This window comes from Littorina saxatilis, linkage group LG9 (genome assembly GCF_037325665.1).
Source record: "Littorina saxatilis isolate snail1 linkage group LG9, US_GU_Lsax_2.0, whole genome shotgun sequence".
Taxonomy (NCBI): Eukaryota; Metazoa; Mollusca; class Gastropoda; order Littorinimorpha; family Littorinidae; genus Littorina; species Littorina saxatilis.
Window position 1 is genome coordinate 39,684,661 of NC_090253.1, and position 14,815 is coordinate 39,699,475.

General features: G+C 41.3%; 1 long non-coding RNA gene across 1 annotated transcript; it reads right to left on the reverse strand.

Annotated features, from left to right (window-relative positions):
* Positions 1-352: 352 nt before the first annotated feature.
* On the reverse strand, positions 353-4,336 carry LOC138976046 (uncharacterized). Its single transcript, XR_011458854.1, has 3 exons — positions 2,550-4,336; positions 2,040-2,188; positions 353-927 (listed from the first exon to the last, which is right to left on the reverse strand). It is a non-coding gene; the product is annotated as an uncharacterized lncRNA (long non-coding RNA).
* Between the last annotated feature and the right edge of the window lie 10,479 nt (positions 4,337-14,815).

Sequence of the window (14,815 nt, forward strand, 5' to 3'; positions counted from 1 at the left end):
ATGCATTTCTTTATTTTACATTGAGTTTCAATTTTTGGGGTATTAATCAGTGACAAAATCTGCTGCCTGAAACTGGTAATGATCATCCTCAGAATGCACCAGATTGCACCATTTTGCATCCTTTTTTTCAAAATTTTCTGGGGGGGCATGCCCCCGGACCCCCCTAGCAAGCTAGGCGCTTTGCGCCGTCGGCTCAGCGCTTCGCGCCTTCACACCCATATCTTCACAATATACTTTTAAAAAAAACCACCCAGAAAATGAACTGATCCGCCCCTGCCGCCAGGGGGGACATCCCCCTGGGCCACCACTGGCAACCCCCCCCCTCCTCTTCGCCTAGTCCGGCCCTGGGATTCAAAGGAAGAACAAGTCATGGGTTAACACATTTCATGTGCATAATGCAGTTAAAAGATCTAAATTCTAATATTGCAAACAAAGTCTATACATGAACACGCATTGACTGAATCATAGTTCATACACACACATCTCCCAAAGCTAAGCCTGTGTGTAAAATACTGCCTGTGAACAGCTCAACTTAAAGCACTCAAACAACATAAAAGATAATACCACTTTATGTAGTAAAAACAAACAAACCGATGTTTGCTGTAAGAAAATATCTGCATACCAAACACTACCTGTATTTAGCTGAAATGACAACTTACATAAGTCAAAATGTACCCTTGATACACACCGCACCACACATTATTTGTGTAGAATGTTATTGTTAATTTGTTACATGTTCATTTCACCACTAAGGCAACAGAAAACCTCTGTAAGTGTAAGCATCTTCAGATGGACTATATTAAAGCAGTTCTGGTAGCTCTGTCAGCACAGAATGGACTGAATCTGATCATCATCCGCAGCAAAGCCAGGCACCACTCTGCAAGCTGCCTGCACGTCATATCTCGTCATATCTCGGCACCTCACTTCCTGGAAAATAAAGAAAATGTATTACTGAGCACATCCAGACTTTGCTGTGCGCTGATGGGGATATGTTTTGGGTATCGAGAAGAGGGTGTGTGTTGGGGGTGGGGGTGCGGAAAGGTAGGTAGGAGGTAATACTTGTTCTTCACAAGATCAGTGGGATGGAGAATAGTGTGGGTGATACTGACAGTGGCAACTATGAACTAAACTGTAAACATTGTTCTGTAATATTACAGGTGCCATCATTCCTTCCTGTGAAAACCTTTTATTTCATGGATATATTTATACTTTCATCATTAAAATTAAACAGATTTCCTCACAAGAACCTTTCTAACAACATGATATCTTGTTATGCTGATGATGTGAGCAGCTTTTCTGGAATGTGATGGAAAGTTACTATTTTTTAAATTCAACATGAGCCCTCATCCCACACATATATTTAGCGTTGACACCTTACAGTTTTGTTGAGAAATGTGATGTGAATTCATTCAGAAAATTCTAACTCTGCGCAGGGGCAGTCAGGGTGTTGAATGTAGAAGTAGGTATCCAAGTACACAGGCGGTATTACAATTTACATTGTTACTCTTATTCCATGTTAAAAAAACAAAAAACCTATAAAAACAAACTGGCCAGATCTGTGATTGTGAGCCAAGGAAAGGACTGACTGTATTTAAAATAATTCCAGTAACGAGTAAATCTTTCATTTTAGCAGAGATTCTAGCTATTTCATGTTTTACTTTCTTGCATCACAATAGTTCAATGTTCATACAAACAGTATAATGCACTTTATGAGTATAGGGTTGCAACAAACTTTAAGATGGGAAGGAGAGAGAAAATAAAGATATTTGTACCATTAATATGTATACAAAGTACATCATACCAATTACCATGCACAGTATTACTATGCATCTTCAAATGTATGAATAATTTCATCTACAAAGTACTTGTAATACAATTTACAAAGAACAAAAGACTGCTGAATTATCTACATCAGTACATGTTTATAGCTTCAGACTACCATCACCAATACCTAATGTTACTAGTATATACATAAATACATTTTACCATACAGATTTGACAAGCAAAAGCTGTACGTGGTAAAGAAATGTGTAACTTACTCTTCAGGGGTAGTCTGTAATGTAAAGCACCACGCCAAGTCATCCTGATACCTCTCCAGTACATGTATCCATGTTTAAAGGTAAACTGTTGGAACTGGAAGACAGGAGCTGTATGAATGATGCACATCATCTCTGGTTTCTCGGGAGGCCTGAAAAAAACCAGAACAATATTAACATAACATGTCTTGAAAATGAAATAAGTACCATTTCAACTTCACTATCAGAGCCAAATCACTCACAATTCAGTAATTGTTTTGTTTATTCTTTTACAACCATAGTTCATACACTGATACAGCAGCATTTGATTCTGTGCATGCAGATTAAAGATATCAAGCATTTTATAAACTTGAGTAAAAAAAACAGAACACAACAAAAACACACTCAGTGACTCACAGTCACACCCAGTAATCAGTAACACACAGATACATACACAACAGATAAATCTTGCTCAGTTCTACAAAGGCCACGTTTGCAATGGCCATGTCTTGGATTTTAAAAACAATAACTTACCTGCTGGTTGATCCAAACCGATGATTGAAAATCAGTAAGACTGAGAGGAAAATGTCCTGTAGTGTACAGTGCGATTCATCGCCAACCTCCCCATTCAAGGCAGACCGTGTCCAATATCAGCTGTACCATTCACATCCCGATTGCATTCCTTCAGAAGGGCAATCAGTGTTTCAACTTCTTTGTCGATATATTTATCTGGTAAGACTCATTCTGCATTTGAAGGTTTCCTGCAGTTTGTCCAAGATGGGGATTACCCTTTCTTTGGCTGGTTTCAGGTTAACCTGTATGGCTTGGGCGGGAGCGTTTGCGTCCGCAGGGAACAAGCTTATTTCGAGGATGTTGTCGTGTTCTTTCAAGATGTGGGAGTTGAGTTCCATCTCCCTGGCGGCGTGGTACTGGCTGGCGTTGATGGTAGACTCCTCTTCTTCTTCCAACGAAAAGTTGAATTGAGTTTCAGCAATCTCCATAGAGAAGTTGGTGGTGGCCATTTTGCTAAAGCTAGGGTGGTGTAGATCAAGGAGCGTAGTGGGAAAGCGTGGTAGGTCTCGGAATCAGGAGAAACTCGTGATGTGGTCAAGTAGTTGATTCTGTCTGTTTTAGTAGACAATCTCGTCAGAGTTGTTCTGCGATATTATTGGTGGGACCAAGTTCCGCCCGTGGGTTGGCTGGTTTGTGTAGATGTGTAGTGGGGCCCTTTTGGCATGGTGGGCGGAGTTGCCGTGGGGGTGATTGTTGGGCGCGAAACTGCGTCCCTCCCTCTCCGTTGCGGCTGAGTGACCGTGTTGCGTGTCGATTCATTCGTGTTATCAGCACTATTGATCAGTGAAAAACTGTTCGTCCGGTATATATTCTCTCTCAAGAAGTTTTGAAAGGAATAAATCAGTTTCCTTGTTCTGTGTGGTTATGTTGTTGTTGGTGCGAATGTATCTGACCAATTCACCTTTCACAAGTCCTTTAAAGACACTAGGAGGGTGGGCAGATTCCCGATGGAGATACTGAAATGTTTCAGTAGATTTCCTGTGTGTTTTCAAGTCCAATATTTTGTTGGAGGAGAACCTGTTACCCTTGTAGATGGTGGTGTCAAGAAACGTCGCCTCTGAGTCAGAGATGTTGTATGTGAATTTGAGTAATGGATGGTGGACGTTTGCAATATCAAACAGCTGATGTATTTGGTTTTGGTCAGCATTAAAGAACAAGATGCCGTCATCTCTGTGCCAGAGAATTGTGTCTTTGTAGGCATATTTGTCGAGGATTTCAATCATGAGTTGAAACATGCGTATATATCGCATATTTCTGGGGATGCTGTCATTCCCATGGCGGCCCCAATGCACTGCACTGGTTGTAGTGTTGGTTGTCGAACACAAAGTTGTGTTTTCCAAGATGAGCTCAAGAAGTGACACGATGTGTGATTTGTGGATAGGTGGTAGTGGTGGGATTCACAGGGTGGTGGGCAAAGCTTCGTCCACAGCTCTTAAGAGTTCAACCGCTGTCATGTTGGTGTACATGCTAGTGATGTCAAATGTACAAATGAGCACATTGGGGGGAAGAGTGAGTTGTTCAATTTGCTGGATAAAATCCAATGTGTCTCTGATGTAGGTAGGTTGTCTTTTTACTGTAGGTAGTAGGAAGAAATCGATGAATTTTCCCACGTAGTGGGAGGGGGTGTCACATTGGGAAATGATAGGTCTGCCTGGAATTCTAGTACCCTGGACTCCGTTTGTTTGTAGGTTGCAAATTTCTTCTTTGGAGAATTTGTGTACTTTAGGGAGAAAGTACAGTTTGCCCATTGTTTTGCATTTTTGGTTTGGCACAGAACATTGTATGTTGGTTTGTCAATTTGTTGGGTTTCCTTTAGATGTGTTATGATTGTCATCATTTGGTTGATCAGTGACAGTTGATCAGGTGGGGGGATGGTTTTGTAGTGTACCCCTGAAAGATGGAATTGTGCTTCCTCGTCGTAGGTAGTTTTGTTCAAGATCTAGATTGTGTTGTTTTTGTCAGCTTTACGTATGACTATGTCTTGATTGTCAGATAGCTCCTTGAGGGCTTTCCTTTCATCTTCAGAGAGGTTGGGTTGTTTTTACCTTCACCGTTTGTTGGTGTAACACTTATGTTTTTTCGTAGCTTTATTTATTCTCTCCGTGATTTCCGTGACTGTTGTTATGTCAGGGGGGTATGTCGTTTTGAATAAGCGAAATTTCTTGGCGTTGTATTGTTTTCATTACCTTATGTAAGCAAGGCAGGGGTTGTTATGTCACTTGACTTGTTAAGAGGTTTTAACAAGATGATCTTTCAAGTTCCTGTGTCTTGCATAGGCAACGAGGGGAGGTTTAGGGAACAAGCCGGAACATTCTGTGTCTTGTAGAATCAGCTTCCAGTGTTTCAAGAGTTTCTTTTTAAGGTGTCTCAGTCTAGGGTTGTAGGTTGAGACCATGAGGAGTGGTGGAGCTTTGTTTTTGGTGGGATGGTCTCTTTTGTTTTAGAAGTATGTTTCTTGGTATGTTCAAGACTTCCCGTTTGATTAACTCCAGTTCGTCCGGTATATATTCTCTCTCAAGGAGTTTTGAAAGGAATAAATCAGTTTCCTTGTTCTGTGTGGTTATGTTGTTGTTGGTGCGAATGTATCTGATCAATTCACCTTTCACAAGTCCTTTAAAGACACTAGGAGGGTGGGCAGATTCCCGATGGAGATACTGAAATGTTTCAGTAGATTTCCTGTGTGTTTTCAAGTCCAATATTTTGTTGGACAAGAATCTGTTACCCTTGTAGATGGTGGTGTCAAGAAACGTCGCCTCTGAGTCAGAGATGTTGTTTGTAAATTTGAGTAATAGATGGTGGGCGTTGGCAATATCAAACAGCTGATGTATTTGGTTTTGGTCAGCATTAAAGAACAAGATGCCGTCATCTCTGTAGCGTCTGTGCCAGAGAATTGTGTCTTTGTAGGCATATTTGTCGAGGATTTCAATCATGAGTTGAAACATGCGTATATCGCATATTTCTGGGGATGATGTCATTCCCATGGCGCCCCCAATGCACTGGTTGTAGTGTTGGTTGTCAAACACAAAGTTGTTGTTTTTCAAGATGAGCTCAAGAAGTGACACGATGTGTGATTTGTGGATAGGTGGTAGTGGTGGGATACACAGGGTGGTGGGCAAAGCTTCGTCCACAGCTCTTAAGAGTTCAACCGCTGTCATGTTGGTGTACATGCTAGTGATGTCAAATGTACAAATGAGCACATTGGGGGGAAGAGTGAATCGTTCAATTTGCTGGATAAAATCCAATGTGTCTCTGATGTAGGTAGGTTGTCTTTTTACTGTAGGTAGTAGGAAGAAATCGATGCATTTTCCCACGTATTGGGAGGGGGTGTCACATTGGGAAATGATAGGTCTGCCTGGAATTCTAGTACCCTGGACTCCGTTTGTTTGTAGGTTGCAAATTTCTTCTTTGGAGAATTTGTGTACTTTAGGGAGAAAGTACAGTTTGCCCATTGTTTTGCATTTTTGGTTTGGCACAGAACATTGTATGTTGGTTTGTCAATTTGTTGGGTTTCCTTTAGATGTTATGATTGTCATCATTTGGTTGATCAGTGACAGTTGATCAGGTGGGGGGATGGTTTTGTAGTGTACCCCTGAAAGATGGAATTGTGCTTCCTCGTCGTAGGTAGTTTTGTTCAAGATCTAGATTGTGTTGTTTTTGTCAGCTTTACGTATGACTATGTCTTGATTGTCAGATAGCTCCTTGAGGGCTTTCCTTTCATCTTCAGAGAGGTTGGGTTGTTTTTACCTTCACCGTTTGTTGGTGTAACACTTATGTTTTTTCGTAGCTTTATTTATTCTCTCCGTGATTTCCGTGACTGTTGTTATGTCAGGGGGGTATGTCGTTTTGAATAAGCGAAATTTCTTGGCGTTGTATTGTTTTCATTACCTTATGTAAGCAAGGCAGGGGTTGTTATGTCACTTGACTTGTTAAGAGGTTTTAACAAGATGATCTTTCAAGTTCCTGTGTCTTGCATAGGCAACGAGGGGAGGTTTAGGGAACAAGCCGGAACATTCTGTGTCTTGTAGAATCAGCTTCCAGTGTTTCAAGAGTTTCTTTTTAAGGTGTCTCAGTCTAGGGTTGTAGGTTGAGACCATGAGGAGTGGTGGAGCTTTGTTTTTGGTGGGATGGTCTCTTTTGTTTTAGAAGTGTGTTTCTTGGTATGTTCAAGACTTCCCGTTTGATTAACTCCAGTTCGTCCGGTATATATTCTCTCTCAAGGACTTTTGAAAGGAATAAATCAGTTTCCTTGTTCTGTGTGGTTATGTTGTTGTTGGTGCAAATGTATCTGATCAATTCACCTTTCACAAGTCCTTTAAAGACACTAGGAGGGTGGGCAGATTCCCGATGGAGATACTGAAATGTTTCAGTAGATTTCCTGTGTGTTTTCAAGTCCAATATTTTGTTGGACAAGAATCTGTTACCCTTGTAGATGGTGGTGTCAAGAAACGTCGCCTCTGAGTCAGAGATGTTGTTTGTGAATTTGAGTAATAGATGGTGGGCGTTGGCAATATCAAACAGCTGATGTATTTGGTTTTGGTCAGCATTAAAGAACAAGATGCCGTCATCTCTGTAGCGTCTGTGCCAGAGAATTGTGTCTTTGTAGGCATATTTGTCGAGGATTTCAATCATGAGTTGAAACATGCGTATATCGCATATTTCTGGGGATGCTGTCATTCCCATGGCGGCCCCAATGCACTGGTTGTAGTGTTGGTTGTCAAACACAAAGTTGTTGTTTTTCAAGATGAGCTCAAGAAGTGACACGATGTGTGATTTGTGGATAGGTGGTAGTGGTGGGATACACAGGGTGGTGGGCAAAGCTTCGTCCACAGCTCTTAAGAGTTCAACCGCTGTCATGTTGGTGTACATGCTAGTGATGTCAAATGTACAAATGAGCACATTGGGGGGAAGAGTGAATCGTTCAATTTTCTGGATAAAATCCAATGTGTCTCTGATGTAGGTAGGTTGTCTTTTTACTGTAGGTAGTAGGAAGAAATCGATGCATTTTCCCACGTATTGGGAGGGGGTGTCACATTGGGAAATGATAGGTCTGCCTGGAATTCTAGTACCCTGGACTCCGTTTGTTTGTAGGTTGCAAATTTCTTCTTTGGAGAATTTGTGTACTTTAGGGAGAAAGTACAGTTTGCCCATTGTTTTGCATTTTTGGTTTGGCACAGGGAATTGTATGTTGGTTTGTCAATTTGTTGGGTTTCCTTTAGATGTGTTATGATTGTCATCATTTGGTTGATCAGTGACAGTTGATCAGGTGGGGGGATGGTTTTGTAGTGTACCCCTGAAAGATGGAATTGTGCTTCCTCGTCGTAGGTAGTTTTGTTCAAGATCTAGATTGTGTTGTTTTTGTCAGCTTTACGTATGACTATGTCTTGATTGTCAGATAGCTCCTTGGGGGCTTTCCTTTCATCTTCAGAGAGGTTGGGTTGTTTTTACCTTCACCGTTTGTTGGTGTAACATTTATGTTTTTTCGTAGCTTTATTTATTCTCTCCGTGATTTCCGTGACTGTTGTTATGTCAGGGGGGTATGTCGTTTTGAATAAGCGAAATTTCTTGGCGTTGTATTGTTTTCATTACCTTATGTAAGCAAGGCAGGGGTTGTTATGTCACTTGACTTGTTAAGAGGTTTTAACAAGATGATCTTTCAAGTTCCTGTGTCTTGCATAGGCAAGGAGGGGAGGTTTAGGGAACAAGCCGGAACATTCTGTGTCTTGTAGAATCAGCTTCCAGTGTTTCAAGAGTTTCTTTTTAAGGTGTCTCAGTCTAGGGTTGTAGGTTGAGACCATGAGGAGTGGTGGAGCTTTGTTTTTGGTGGGATGGTCTCTTTTGTTTTAGAAATATGTTTCTTGGTATGTTCAAGACTTCCCGTTTGATTAACTCCAGTTCGTCCGGTATATATTCTCTCTCAAGGAGTTTTGAAAGGAATAAATCAGTTTCCTTGTTCTGTGTGGTTATGTTGTTGTTGGTGCGAATGTATCTGATCAATTCACCTTTCACAAGTCCTTTAAAGACACTAGGAGGGTGGGCAGATTCCCGATGGAGATACTGAAATGTTTCAGTAGATTTCCTGTGTGTTTTCAAGTCCAATATTTTGTTGGACAAGAATCTGTTACCCTTGTAGAAGGTGGTGTCAAGAAACGTCGCCTCTGAGTCAGAGATGTTGTTTGAAAATTTGAGTAATAGATGGTGGGCGTTGGCAATATCAAACAGCTGATGTATTTGGTTTTGGTCAGCATTAAAGAACAAGATGCCGTCATCTCTGTAGCGTCTGTGCCAGAGAATTGTGTCTTTGTAGGCATATTTGTCGAGGATTTCAATCATAAGTTGAAACATGCGTATATCGCATATTTCTGGGGATGATGTCATTCCCATGGCGCCCCCAATGCACTGGTTGTAGTGTTGGTTGTCAAACACAAAGTTGTTGTTTTTCAAGATGAGCTCAAGAAGTGACACGATGTGTGATTTGTGGATAGGTGGTAGTGGTGGGATACACAGGGTGGTGGGCAAAGCTTCGTCCACAGCTCTTAAGAGTTCAACCGCTGTCATGTTGGTGTACATGCTAGTGATGTCAAATGTACAAATGAGCACATTGGGGGGAAGAGTGAGTTGTTCAATTTGCTGGATAAAATCCAATGTGTCTCTGATGTAGGTAGGTTGTCTTTTTACTGTAGGTAGTAGGAAGAAATCGATGCATTTTCCCACGTATTGGGAGGGGGTGTCACATTGGGAAATGATAGGTCTGCCTGGAATTCTAGTACCCTGGACTCCGTTTGTTTGTAGGTTGCAAATTTCTTCTTTGGAGAATTTGTGTACTTTAGGGAGAAAGTACAGTTTGCCCATTGTTTTGCATTTTTGGTTTGGCACAGGGAATTGTATGTTGGTTTGTCAATTTGTTGGGTTTCCTTTAGATGTTATGATTGTCATCATTTGGTTGATCAGTGACAGTTGATCAGGTGGGGGGATGGTTTTGTAGTGTACCCCTGAAAGATGGAATTGTGCTTCCTCGTCGTAGGTAGTTTTGTTCAAGATCTAGATTGTGTTGTTTTTGTCAGCTTTACGTATGACTATGTCTTGATTGTCAGATAGCTCCTTGAGGGCTTTCCTTTCATCTTCAGAGAGGTTGGGTTGTTTTTACCTTCACCGTTTGTTGGTGTAACATTTATGTTTTTTCGTAGCTTTATTTATTCTCTCCGTGATTTCCGTGACTGTTGTTATGTCAGGGGGGTATGTCGTTTTGAATAAGCGAAATTTCTTGGCGTTGTATTGTTTTCATTACCTTATGTAAGCAAGGCAGGGGTTGTTATGTCACTTGACTTGTTAAGAGGTTTTAACAAGATGATCTTTCAAGTTCCTGTGTCTTGCATAGGCAACGAGGGGAGGTTTAGGGAACAAGCCGGAACATTCTGTGTCTTGTAGAATCAGCTTCCAGTGTTTCAAGAGTTTCTTTTTAAGGTGTCTCAGTCTAGGGTTGTAGGTTGAGACCATGAGGAGTGGTGGAGCTTTGTTTTTGGTGGGATGGTCTCTCTTTTGTTTTAGAAGTGTGTTTCTTGGTATGTTCAAGACTTCCCGTTTGATTAACTCCAGTTCGTCCGGTATATATTCTCTCTCAAGGAGTTTTGAAAGGAATAAATCAGTTTCCTTGTTCTGTGTGGTTATGTTGTTGTTGGTGCGAATGTATCTGATCAATTCACCTTTCACAAGTCCTTTAAAGACACTAGGAGGGTGGGCAGATTCCCGATGGAGATACTGAAATGTTTCAGTAGATTTCCTGTGTGTTTTCAAGTCCAATATTTTGTTGGACAAGAATCTGTTACCCTTGTAGATGGTGGTGTCAAGAAACGTCGCCTCTGAGTCAGAGATGTTGTTTGTGAATTTGAGTAATAGATGGTGGGCGTTGGCAATATCAAACAGCTGATGTATTTGGTTTTGGTCAGCATTAAAGAACAAGATGCCGTCATCTCTGTAGCGTCTGTGCCAGAGAATTGTGTCTTTGTAGGCATATTTGTCGAGGATTTCAATCATGAGTTGAAACATGCGTATATCGCATATTTCTGGGGATGCTGTCATTCCCATGGCGGCCCCAATGCACTGGTTGTAGTGTTGGTTGTCAAACACAAAGTTGTTGTTTTTCAAGATGAGCTCAAGAAGTGACACGATGTGTGATTTGTGGATAGGTGGTAGTGGTGGGATACACAGGGTGGTGGGCAAAGCTTCGTCCACAGCTCTTAAGAGTTCAACCGCTGTCATGTTGGTGTACATGCTAGTGATGTCAAATGTACAAATGAGCACATTGGGGGGAAGAGCGAGTTGTTCAATTTTCTGGATAAAATCCAATGTGTCTCTGATGTAGGTAGGTTGTCTTTTTACTGTAGGTAGTAGGAAGAAATCGATGAATTTTCCCACGTAGTGGGAGGGGGTGTCACATTGGGAAATGATAGGTCTGCCTGGAATTCTAGTACCCTGGACTCCGTTTGTTTGTAGGTTGCACATTTCCTCTTTGGAGAATTTGTGTACTTTAGGGAGAAAGTACAGTTTGCCCATTGTTTTGCATTTTTGGTTTGGCACAGAACATTGTATGTTGGTTTGTCAATTTGTTGGGTTTCCTTTAGATGTTATGATTGTCATCATTTGGTTGATCAGTGACAGTTGATCAGGTGGGGGGATGGTTTTGTAGTGTACCCCTGAAAGATGGAATTGTGCTTCCTCGTCGTAGGTAGTTTTGTTCAAGATCTAGATTGTGTTGTTTTTGTCAGCTTTACGTATGACTATGTCTTGATTGTCAGATAGCTCCTTGAGGGCTTTCCTTTCATCTTCAGAGAGGTTGGGTTGTTTTTACCTTCACCGTTTGTTGGTGTAACACTTATGTTTTTTCGTAGCTTTATTTATTCTCTCCGTGATTTCCGTGACTGTTGTTATGTCAGGGGGGTATGTCGTTTTGAATAAGCGAAATTTCTTGGCGTTGTATTGTTTTCATTACCTTATGTAAGCAAGGCAGGGGTTGTTATGTCACTTGACTTGTTAAGAGGTTTTAACAAGATGATCTTTCAAGTTCCTGTGTCTTGCATAGGCAACGAGGGGAGGTTTAGGGAACAAGCCGGAACATTCTGTGTCTTGTAGAATCAGCTTCCAGTGTTTCAAGAGTTTCTTTTTAAGGTGTCTCAGTCTAGGGTTGTAGGTTGAGACCATGAGGAGTGGTGGAGCTTTGTTTTTGGTGGGATGGTCTCTTTTGTTTTAGAAGTGTGTTTCTTGGTATGTTCAAGACTTCCCGTTTGATTAACTCCAGTTCGTCCGGTATATATTCTCTCTCAAGGAGTTTTGAAAGGAATAAATCAGTTTCCTTGTTCTGTGTGGTTATGTTGTTGTTGGTGCAAATGTATCTGATCAATTCACCTTTCACAAGTCCTTTAAAGACACTAGGAGGGTGGGCAGATTCCCGATGGAGATACTGAAATGTTTCAGTAGATTTCCTGTGTGTTTTCAAGTCCAATATTTTGTTGGACAAGAATCTGTTACCCTTGTAGATGGTGGTGTCAAGAAACGTCGCCTCTGAGTCAGAGATGTTGTTTGTGAATTTGAGTAATAGATGGTGGGCGTTGGCAATATCAAACAGCTGATGTATTTGGTTTTGGTCAGCATTAAAGAACAAGATGCCGTCATCTCTGTAGCGTCTGTGCCAGAGAATTGTGTCTTTGTAGGCATATTTGTCGAGGATTTCAATCATGAGTTGAAACATGCGTATATCGCATATTTCTGGGGATGCTGTCATTCCCATGGCGGCCCCAATGCACTGGTTGTAGTGTTGGTTGTCAAACACAAAGTTGTTGTTTTTCAAGATGAGCTCAAGAAGTGACACGATGTGTGATTTGTGGATAGGTGGTAGTGGTGGGATACACAGGGTGGTGGGCAAAGCTTCGTCCACAGCTCTTAAGAGTTCAACCGCTGTCATGTTGGTGTACATGCTAGTGATGTCAAATGTACAAATGAGCACATTGGGGGGAAGAGTGAGTTGTTCAATTTTCTGGATAAAATCCAATGTGTCTCTGATGTAGGTAGGTTGTCTTTTTACTGTAGGTAGTAGGAAGAAATCGATGCATTTTCCCACGTATTGGGAGGGGGTGTCACATTGGGAAATGATAGGTCTGCCTGGAATTCTAGTACCCTGGACTCCGTTTGTTTGTAGGTTGCAAATTTCTTCTTTGGAGAATTTGTGTACTTTAGGGAGAAAGTACAGTTTGCCCATTGTTTTGCATTTTTGGTTTGGCACAGGGAATTGTATGTTGGTTTGTCAATTTGTTGGGTTTCCTTTAGATGTGTTATGATTGTCATCATTTGGTTGATCAGTGACAGTTGATCAGGTGGGGGGATGGTTTTGTAGTGTACCCCTGAAAGATGGAATTGTGCTTCCTCGTCGTAGGTAGTTTTGTTCAAGATCTAGATTGTGTTGTTTTTGTCAGCTTTACGTATGACTATGTCTTGATTGTCAGATAGCTCCTTGAGGGCTTTCCTTTCATCTTCAGAGAGGTTGGGTTGTTTTTACCTTCACCGTTTGTTGGTGTAACACTTATGTTTTTTCGTAGCTTTATTTATTCTCTCCGTGATTTCCGTGACTGTTGTTATGTCAGGGGGGTATGTCGTTTTGAATAAGCGAAATTTCTTGGCGTTGTATTGTTTTCATTACCTTATGTAAGCAAGGCAGGGGTTGTTATGTCACTTGACTTGTTAAGAGGTTTTAACAAGATGATCTTTCAAGTTCCTGTGTCTTGCATAGGCAAGGAGGGGAGGTTTAGGGAACAAGCCGGAACATTCTGTGTCTTGTAGAATCAGCTTCCAGTGTTTCAAGAGTTTCTTTTTAAGGTGTCTCAGTCTAGGGTTGTAGGTTGAGACCATGAGGAGTGGTGGAGCTTTGTTTTTGGTGGGATGGTCTCTTTTGTTTTAGAAATATGTTTCTTGGTATGTTCAAGACTTCCCGTTTGATTAACTCCAGTTCGTCCGGTATATATTCTCTCTCAAGGAGTTTTGAAAGGAATAAATCAGTTTCCTTGTTCTGTGTGGTTATGTTGTTGTTGGTGCGAATGTATCTGATCAATTCACCTTTCACAAGTCCTTTAAAGACACTAGGAGGGTGGGCAGATTCCCGATGGAGATACTGAAATGTTTCAGTAGATTTCCTGTGTGTTTTCAAGTCCAATATTTTGTTGGACAAGAATCTGTTACCCTTGTAGAAGGTGGTGTCAAGAAACGTCGCCTCTGAGTCAGAGATGTTGTTTGTAAATTTGAGTAATAGATGGTGGGCGTTGGCAATATCAAACAGCTGATGTATTTGGTTTTGGTCAGCATTAAAGAACAAGATGCCGTCATCTCTGTAGCGTCTGTGCCAGAGAATTGTGTCTTTGTAGGCATATTTGTCGAGAATTTCAATCATAAGTTGAAACATGCGTATATCGCATATTTCTGGGGATGCTGTCATTCCCATGGCGCCCCCAATGCACTGGTTGTAGTGTTGGTTGTCAAACACAAAGTTGTTGTTTTTCAAGATGAGCTCAAGAAGTGACACGATGTGTGATTTGTGGATAGGTGGTAGTGGTGGGATACACAGGGTGGTGGGCAAAGCTTCGTCCACAGCTCTTAAGAGTTCAACCGCTGTCATGTTGGTGTACATGCTAGTGATGTCAAATGTACAAATGAGCACATTGGGGGGAAGAGTGAGTTGTTCAATTTTCTGGATAAAATCCAATGTGTCTCTGATGTAGGTAGGTTGTCTTTTTACTGTAGGTAGTAGGAAGAAATCGATGCATTTTCCCACGTATTGGGAGGGGGTGTCACATTGGGAAATGATAGGTCTGCCTGGAATTCTAGTACCCTGGACTCCGTTTGTTTGTAGGTTGCAAATTTCTTCTTTGGAGAATTTGTGTACTTTAGGGAGAAAGTACAGTTTGCCCATTGTTTTGCATTTTTGGTTTGGCACAGGGAATTGTATGTTGGTTTGTCAATTTGTTGGGTTTCCTTTAGATGTTATGATTGTCATCATTTGGTTGATCAGTGACAGTTGATCAGGTGGGGGGATGGTTTTGTAGTGTACCCCTGAAAGATGGAATTGTGCTTCCTCGTCGTAGGTAGTTTTGTTCAAGATCTAGATTGTGTTGTTTTTGTCAGCTTTACGTATGACTATGTCTTGATTGTCAGATAGCTCCTTGAGGGCTTTCCTTTCATCTTCAGAG